Source organism: Aquarana catesbeiana, linkage group LG05 (assembly GCF_042186555.1).
Source record: "Aquarana catesbeiana isolate 2022-GZ linkage group LG05, ASM4218655v1, whole genome shotgun sequence".
NCBI classification, from domain to species: Eukaryota; Metazoa; Chordata; class Amphibia; order Anura; family Ranidae; genus Aquarana; species Aquarana catesbeiana.
Genome location: NC_133328.1, coordinates 86,406,047 through 86,413,635, shown reverse-complemented (window position 1 = coordinate 86,413,635; position 7,589 = coordinate 86,406,047).

The following is a 7,589-nucleotide window of genomic DNA, read 5'->3' as shown; positions in this document are numbered from 1 at the left end:
AAGGGCCCAAAATACATCCCTGGGAATTACAGACCAGTTAGCCTAACATCAATAGTATGTAAACTCTTGATGGGGATGATAAGGGACTATATACAAGATTTTAGTAATAAGAACGGTATCATTAGCAGTAATCACTCAGCATGGATTCATGAAGAATCGTTCTTGCCAAACCAATCTATTAACATTCTATGAGGAGGTGAGTTGCCATCTAGATAAAGGAAGGCCCGTAGATGTGGTGTATCTGGTTTTGCAAAAGCATTTGACACAGTTCCCCATAAACGTTTACTGTACAAAATAAGGTCCGTTGGCATGGACCATAGGGTGAGTACATGGATTAAAAACTGGCTACAAGGGCGAGTTCAGAGGGTGGTGATAAATGGGGAGTACTCAGAATGGTCAGGGATGGGTAGTGGGGTTCCCCAGGGTTCTGTGCTGGGACCAATCCTATTTAATTTGTTTTTAAACGACCTGGAGGATGTGATAAACAGTTCAATCTCTGTATTTGCAGATGATACTAAGCTAAGCAGGGCAATAACTTCTCCGCAGGATGTGCAAAAAGACCTGAACAAATTAATGGGGTGGGCGACTACATGGCAAATGAGGTTCAATATAGAAAAATGTAAAATAATGCATTTGGGTGGCAAAAATATGAATGCAATATATACACTGGGGGGAGAACCTCTGGGGGAATCTAGGATGGAAAAGGACCTGGGGGTCCTAGTAGATGATAGGCTCAGCAATGGCATGTAATGCCAAGCTGCTGCTAACAAAGCAAACAGAATATTGGCATGCATTAAAAGGGGAATCAACGCCAGAGATAAAACAATAATTCTCCCACTCTACAAGGCTCTGGTCCGGCTGCACCTGGAGTATGCTGTCCAGTTCTGGACTCCAGTCCTCAGGAAGGATGTACTGGAAATGGAGCGAGTACAAAGAAGGGCAACAAAGCTAATAAAGGGTCTGGAGGATCTTAGTTATGAGGAAAGATTGCGAGCACTGAACTTGTTCTCTCTGGAGAAGAGACGCTTGAGAGGGGATATGATTTCAATTTACAAATACTGTACTGGAGACCCCACAATAGCGATAAAACTTTTTTGCAGAAGAGAGTTTAATAAAACTCGTGGCCACTCATTACAATTAGAAGAAAAGAGGTTTAACCTTAAACTACGTAGAGGGTTCTTTGCTGTAAGAGCGGCAAGGATGTGGAATTCCCTTCCACAGGCGGTGGTCTCAGCGGGGAGCATTGATAGCTTCAAGAAACTATTAGATAATCACCTGAATGACCACAACATACAGGGATATACAATGTAATACTGACACCTAATCACACACATAGGTTGGACTTGTGTCTTTTTTCAACCTCACCTACTATGTAACATGTAAAGCTTGTCTTATGGAGATTTTTAAGTACCAAAAATTTGGCGCCATTCTACAAATGTGCACTATTTTGAAGCATGATATTGGTTATCTACTTGATGTTACATCATCTTTCACATTATACAAAAAAAATTGGGCTTACTTTATTTTTTGTAATTCATGAAAGCTTTTTCCCCAAAAAAATGTGCAAATACCATGTGACATTGACATAATTGCATTGATCGCCATGTTATTCCCTAGGGTCTTTGCTAAAAAAAAAAAATATAATATATATGTATATAATGTTTAGGGGTTCAGAGTAATTTTCTAGGAAAAAGAGATGATTTTTTTACATTTTGGAGAAGAATACTGCAATTCGCGCGGTATGGAAGTGGTTAAAGGTTCCTGTATACAAGCTGTGTGCTTGGAGCAGAACTAAACCCATCAATTAAGTTTCCAAAATGGTTACATTAACCACTACCTGCCCGGGCCTATAGCAGAATGAGGGCCAGGAAGTGGTTCTGTCATCCTGATTGGGCATCATATGACGTCCAGCAGGATAACATGCCGATCATGGTAAGAAGCCTCTGACGGAGGTTTCTTACCACGTGATCAGCTGTGACCAATCACAGCTGATCATTTCGTAAACCAGGAAGTGCCGGTAAACGGCATTCCAGTTTGCGCTAACAGGGAGAGCCGATCGGTGGCTCTCCCTGGTGGAGGTCCGTGCTGATAATCAGCATATAGATTAATAGATTATCAGCACAGCCCCATCAGATGTGCCACCACAGCTGCCAAAAAGGTGCTCATCAGCTGCTATTCAGTGCCCCATCAGAAACAGCTGTAGGTGCCAGTCGGTGCCCTACAGTAACACCTGTCAGAACCTCATCAGTGCCCATCACAGCCGCATATCAGTGCCCATCAATTCTAAATATCAGTGACGGAGAAAACAAAATTTTATAACCGAAACAAAAACTTTTTTCTTTTTTTCCAAAATTTCGTTTTTTTTTTTTTTTTTTAGCAAAAAATAATAAACCCCAGTGGTGATCAAATACTACCAAAAAAAAGCTCTAATTGTGGGAAGAAAATGATAAAAACTTAGTTTGGGTACAGTGTTGCATGACCGCGCAATTGTCATTCAAAGTACGGCAGCGCTGAAAATTGTCCTGGGCAGGAAGGGGCGAAAGTGCCTGGTATTGAGGTGGTTAAAGACATACTGTGGATAACTGCCACATTTGGTTGTACTTTCACTCAAACTGCCAAACCATGAAATGGTCTTGTAATTGGGTCCACGCTATGAGAAGATCAGAAAAAAAATTCCATAAGAGGCACGATCATTCGTTCGACTTTCGTATAGTGTGTACAAAACTTTCAACATCTGATTCAGACTTTCCAAACAAAAATTTCTGAAGGGACAAACCCCCTATTTATTTCTCATACGTGAACAGAACAAACGATCTTCGTTTTTACGTGTACTGTTTCCATGTCATTTTCGTATGAGAAAAATCAGATGCTAAACACTGCGCATGATCATAAATGATAAACAATAAATGAATAGCCTTTGTTGTACGAGTATTTTTGTCCAACCTCAGTTTCAACTTGCTGTAAAACATTGAGGAAAACTGGACAATTTTCTTGTGTGTACCCAGGTTTAGATGGCTGCTTCCTTGGCTTTGAAAGGAGGGTCTAGTTCCGCTTTAAGGGCACATTAACACATTCATGGTGGGGGCAGTAAATATAGGCCCCGCCAAACCAACACAATGGCCAGAGGGGTTTGTACACGTACTGCAGCTGTGGTGCCTTGCTTCGCATCCATGGCAAAAACTATACTATGCAGTACCACCACTGAAAAGTGACCCATTCAAGTTTAAGGGTGAAACGGGCGCTGAGGATCTGACACTTTGCCACCTGTCAGCTGCCTTCTAGAAAAGCGATCCACCACTGATTGTAAACCGCTGGACATTGTCTTAAAACGAACCCCTTCCAGTGCTGAGATGTCAGAGCTGCAGGCGCCCCCATCTTCCCCTGTCTTGCCTCTGGGTTCGCGGACTCCGGCTCTGTGACTGGCTGGAGCCGCGATGACTTCACTCCCGCCCATGCACCACCAGTTAAGGCACAGGGCTCTGAAGGAATGGCACGGGTGGCACTGCCGGCAGGCTGGGGTTGAATGGGAGCTGTTCTCCCAGCCAGGGGACGAGAGAGTGGAGAAAGAGGCGAGCTGGCCAGATCATCAGAGCAGGGCTTGCCTGCTGAAACAGCTTTCTTTTGAATTGCTGGGTTTTCCTGGCACTCACTGTCGCACAGTCCTGCTGCCTGGCCCGGCACATTTGATAGACCAAACACTGGTCCAATGCCTGGACATGTGACATCATCGAATGGGCCAGGAGACGGGACTGTGTGACGGTGCATGCCAGAAACACCGGGCAATTTAAAAAGCTGTTAACGGCAGGCAATCCCTGCTCTCTGATGATCCGGCCGGCTTGCCTCTTCCTCTGCACATGTCGGGCTGTACTGATGGGCACGGGTTATGCTGTATTGATGGGCACTAGTGAGACTGCACTGATAAAGTTGTTAATTTATCTAAATCAGTGGTGTTGATTTACTAAAACTGGAGAGTTTGAAATCTGGTGCAGCTTTGAAAAAAAAATTTAAATTGGAAGCTGATCTGTTTCTATGCAAAGTTTAATTGAACAAGCTGAAGTTATAAGCTGGCTATCATGAACAGCTGCACCAGATTTTGCACTCTCCAGTTTTAGTAAATCAACCCCAGTGCGTGCATCTCAGTGTAACACAAGTGCACAGGAAAGTGTTTTCCTCACTTATTGGTTATTTCTCAAACCCTTTTGTGGATGCAGCCCTTTTTTTTTTTTTTTTTTTTTTTTTTTTTTTTGAGTTTAGAGGGAATTCTCCCCTAAAAGCAGGTGCAAGGGCGGTGTGGAATTTTTTTAAAAAAAACTACTTGTCCAAGAGACTAAATCGGGGTCCCAATCTACTTGTCCCTCATAGCAATCTACTTGTCCTCCATTAAAAAAAAAAAAAAATCAAAACCATATTTAAATCCTGAGGTGCTTTTAAAACCAAACGGGGCTTTTTGACAACTTAAACGTTTAATAATTTTAACATTGCGCTGTTTATCTCCTACTCACCTCCCTGCCAGTCTCCAGCACCATACCCGGGTCTAGCAGGGAAGGGAGAGACTTTGCTGTGAGACGAGCACCGATTGGGTGCTCGTTAGGAAAGGAGTGTCGGCTTCTCAACGTTCAGGAGAAGCGCGACTGCTGAGAGTAATTGCACGTGCCCCAATAAGAAAAAACAAACAAAACACTTCCTTCAGGATACCCTCACACACAGAAGCACTTTTGGGTGCTAAGCTACGCTTTGGGGTCTGCTCCGGTAAAGGATAAGGTCACCTTTTAATAAAAAAATAAATAAAATGCACTTTTTTTTTGGTTTTGAGCCTTGAAAGCATTGCCAGGTGCAATGCAGGACTCCTGCAGACTGTCAGTGTAAGCTGTCTGCCCTTTCATCGTACAAGTAGGCAGTTTCACACAGACAGGAAGAATCAATGAACTACCACAGCGTTCAGCAGTGCCGTGGTAGTTCATTGAGAACTACAATCAGACAGCCACAAAGGATGTTGGCACTTGTAGTGGATTCTGTGAATGAACAATGCAGAGGGCTGCAGGAGAGGAAACATGTTCCACCCTAAAAATGGGTTGAACATGTTTCTGAAGGTGAACCTATCCTTTAAACCTTTTGCTGCCAGGGCTGTTTTTTTGTTTTTTGCACGTTTAAAAAATATTTTTAGACCTAAAAATTACATAAACCCCCACCACCACCACCAAAAACACTCTAGAGAACAAAATGGTGATAGTTTAAATTTTTTACATTGCTCAATATAATCGCAAAGGTCTAGGAAACGCACAATTTCAGTAAAAAAAAAACCCCACTAAAGTTAATTTTAGGGCACAAAAATGCTATGCAATGGTGAAAGATGAGGTTGTACTGAGTAAATGGATATTCAACATGTCAAACCTTAAATTTGCGTGCACCCGTGAAATGGCGATAAACTTCAGTACCCTAAATTTTCTATACGCGACGCTTTAAAAGCCCCCTATGGGTCATCAGTTTAGTGTTATGGAGGAGGTCTGGTGCTAGAATTATTGCTCACTCTTGTGTGCATGGCGATATGTAACGTATATCGCAACTGACGGCTTCATGCGTAGGCGCCCCCAACACGTGCGTTTATGTACGTGCATATGTGGTGGGGCCTCTCAATTTTTTTGAGGGGGGGTTTTATGTACTTGGGTGTAACATTTTATTTTTTACAATTAAATTATTTTTTTGAATCGTCTTCCAGGACAGCATCTGAGAGAGAGGCTCCTACTCCCTGAAACAGGAAACACATTAGTCCACCATCATAAATTTCAGTCTTACCTGCGTGCCTCAGTTGTTTGTGTTTCCTCCGGACCCACAGGAGCTGCAAAAGAAATGTTTGTTATTTTACTTCTGTCTCTATGCTAGTTGCAGGAGACCCCCTGCCAGCATCCCATCCAGCCCTGCGGGCCTTGGGAGGGCGAGCAGGGGCAGCATATTTGAGCAGTATTGCTCTGCCTGAGATTTCACCCCTACAGAGGGGTCTGCAATCATCCCCCCAAGCTGCAATAATGCACTGACATTTCCCCCATGCTGCTGCTCAAGGGACCTGCTGCAGTTTTTTCACCAGGTGGGCACCCATGTGGGTGCATGGATGCCTTACCCCCTGATTACAGCCGCTACCGCGCCGAACGGGTAGGTGCCTCACGGCTTATTTTTTGTTCCTCTCCTACCCCGTGATGTCAGCACCCGCTGCCCGCTTGATTACCGGTGTTTTCGCCGCGATCGGCGTCCTCTACACACCGCAGAATTAGCCTCTCCTCATGGAGGCTCGGTGGGGTGTACCAAGATGGCGCCGGAGACACTTCCGTGTTAGCGGCCATTTTCCTGGAGCCTGCTTCCAGGGATACAGAATGGGCTACGGTTACATCACTTCCGGGGGCGGGAATTTAAAAAATAAAAAAAAGGGATTTTTAATAATAGCAAATATATCAATATACATGCATACTGCAGCAGAGTCCCCCTCCCTATTGGACCCAGAAGGGAGGATACCAATTGCAGTGACATGTGCAGGTATATCCACCAACCTGCACGGGGTCAGCTGGGGGCGGGGCCGGAGTTTAAGCAGGAAGCAGTTAAAAAGGCCCCTCTAAGCAGAGGATCCTGGTGGCTGACCATGTCTGATGCTTCTCCACCCTGCCCTGCAGTTCCTGCAAGCCAGGACAGCTCCAAGGTAAGCCAGAATACTCCAGAGTCACCTTTGTCTTAAACATTACTGTAAAATTGCCTACTTACAGGCAGCCTTTACCCGCCTACCTCACGGGGACCTTTTTTGCACTTGATTTCAGGCAAAGACCCCTTTGTGGAAAGCAACGAAACATGTGCTTCGTGCAGCCACCAGTTTTCCCCAGAATGGGGGAAAAAACCCCTATATCAAAAATATATAGACAAAATGGTGGCCAAAGAATCGCAAGGGTATCTGAAAGATCTGCTCAGCTCTTTCAAGAAAGTAATACAGAGAACCATGGCGATTAAAAAGTTAGAAGCGCCATCTAGCGTCAGTCAGACCAATACCCCGTCTACCACTGGATATGCGTTCCTTCAGGTAACAGGGAACAGACAGAACAAGAAGAGGATTCGGATGAATCCGAATCGGAGAATGAACTTTGCTCAGACTCCGATGAGGAAGATGCGGTTTCAGAGGGCAACTTTATTTCTATCAGAGGATATGAATAGCCTTCTAAAAGCCATAGCGGACACGCTAGGTATTAAAGAACATAAATCTGCAGAACTCACAATACATGACAAGATGTATAAAGAGCTACAACCCAGGAAGCCTAGAACATTCCCTGTACACCAAACTCTTAAAGATATCTTTAAAAAAAAGAGTGGGAAGACCTGGAGAAAAAACTCTTCATGCCAGCCACAGTCAAACGCAGACCCGTTTGCAGAGACAGACACCAAAACCTGGGCTAAATGCCCCAAAGTGGATGCTTCTCTGGCAAAAGTCACAAATCTGACTTGGCCTTTGACGACGCAGGTACCTTAAGCGACTCCATGGAAATCCAGCAATAGCTTCCACCTGCACAGCCCGGATTTTATCAATCTGGCTAACCCAGCTTCAAGAACTTCTGGAG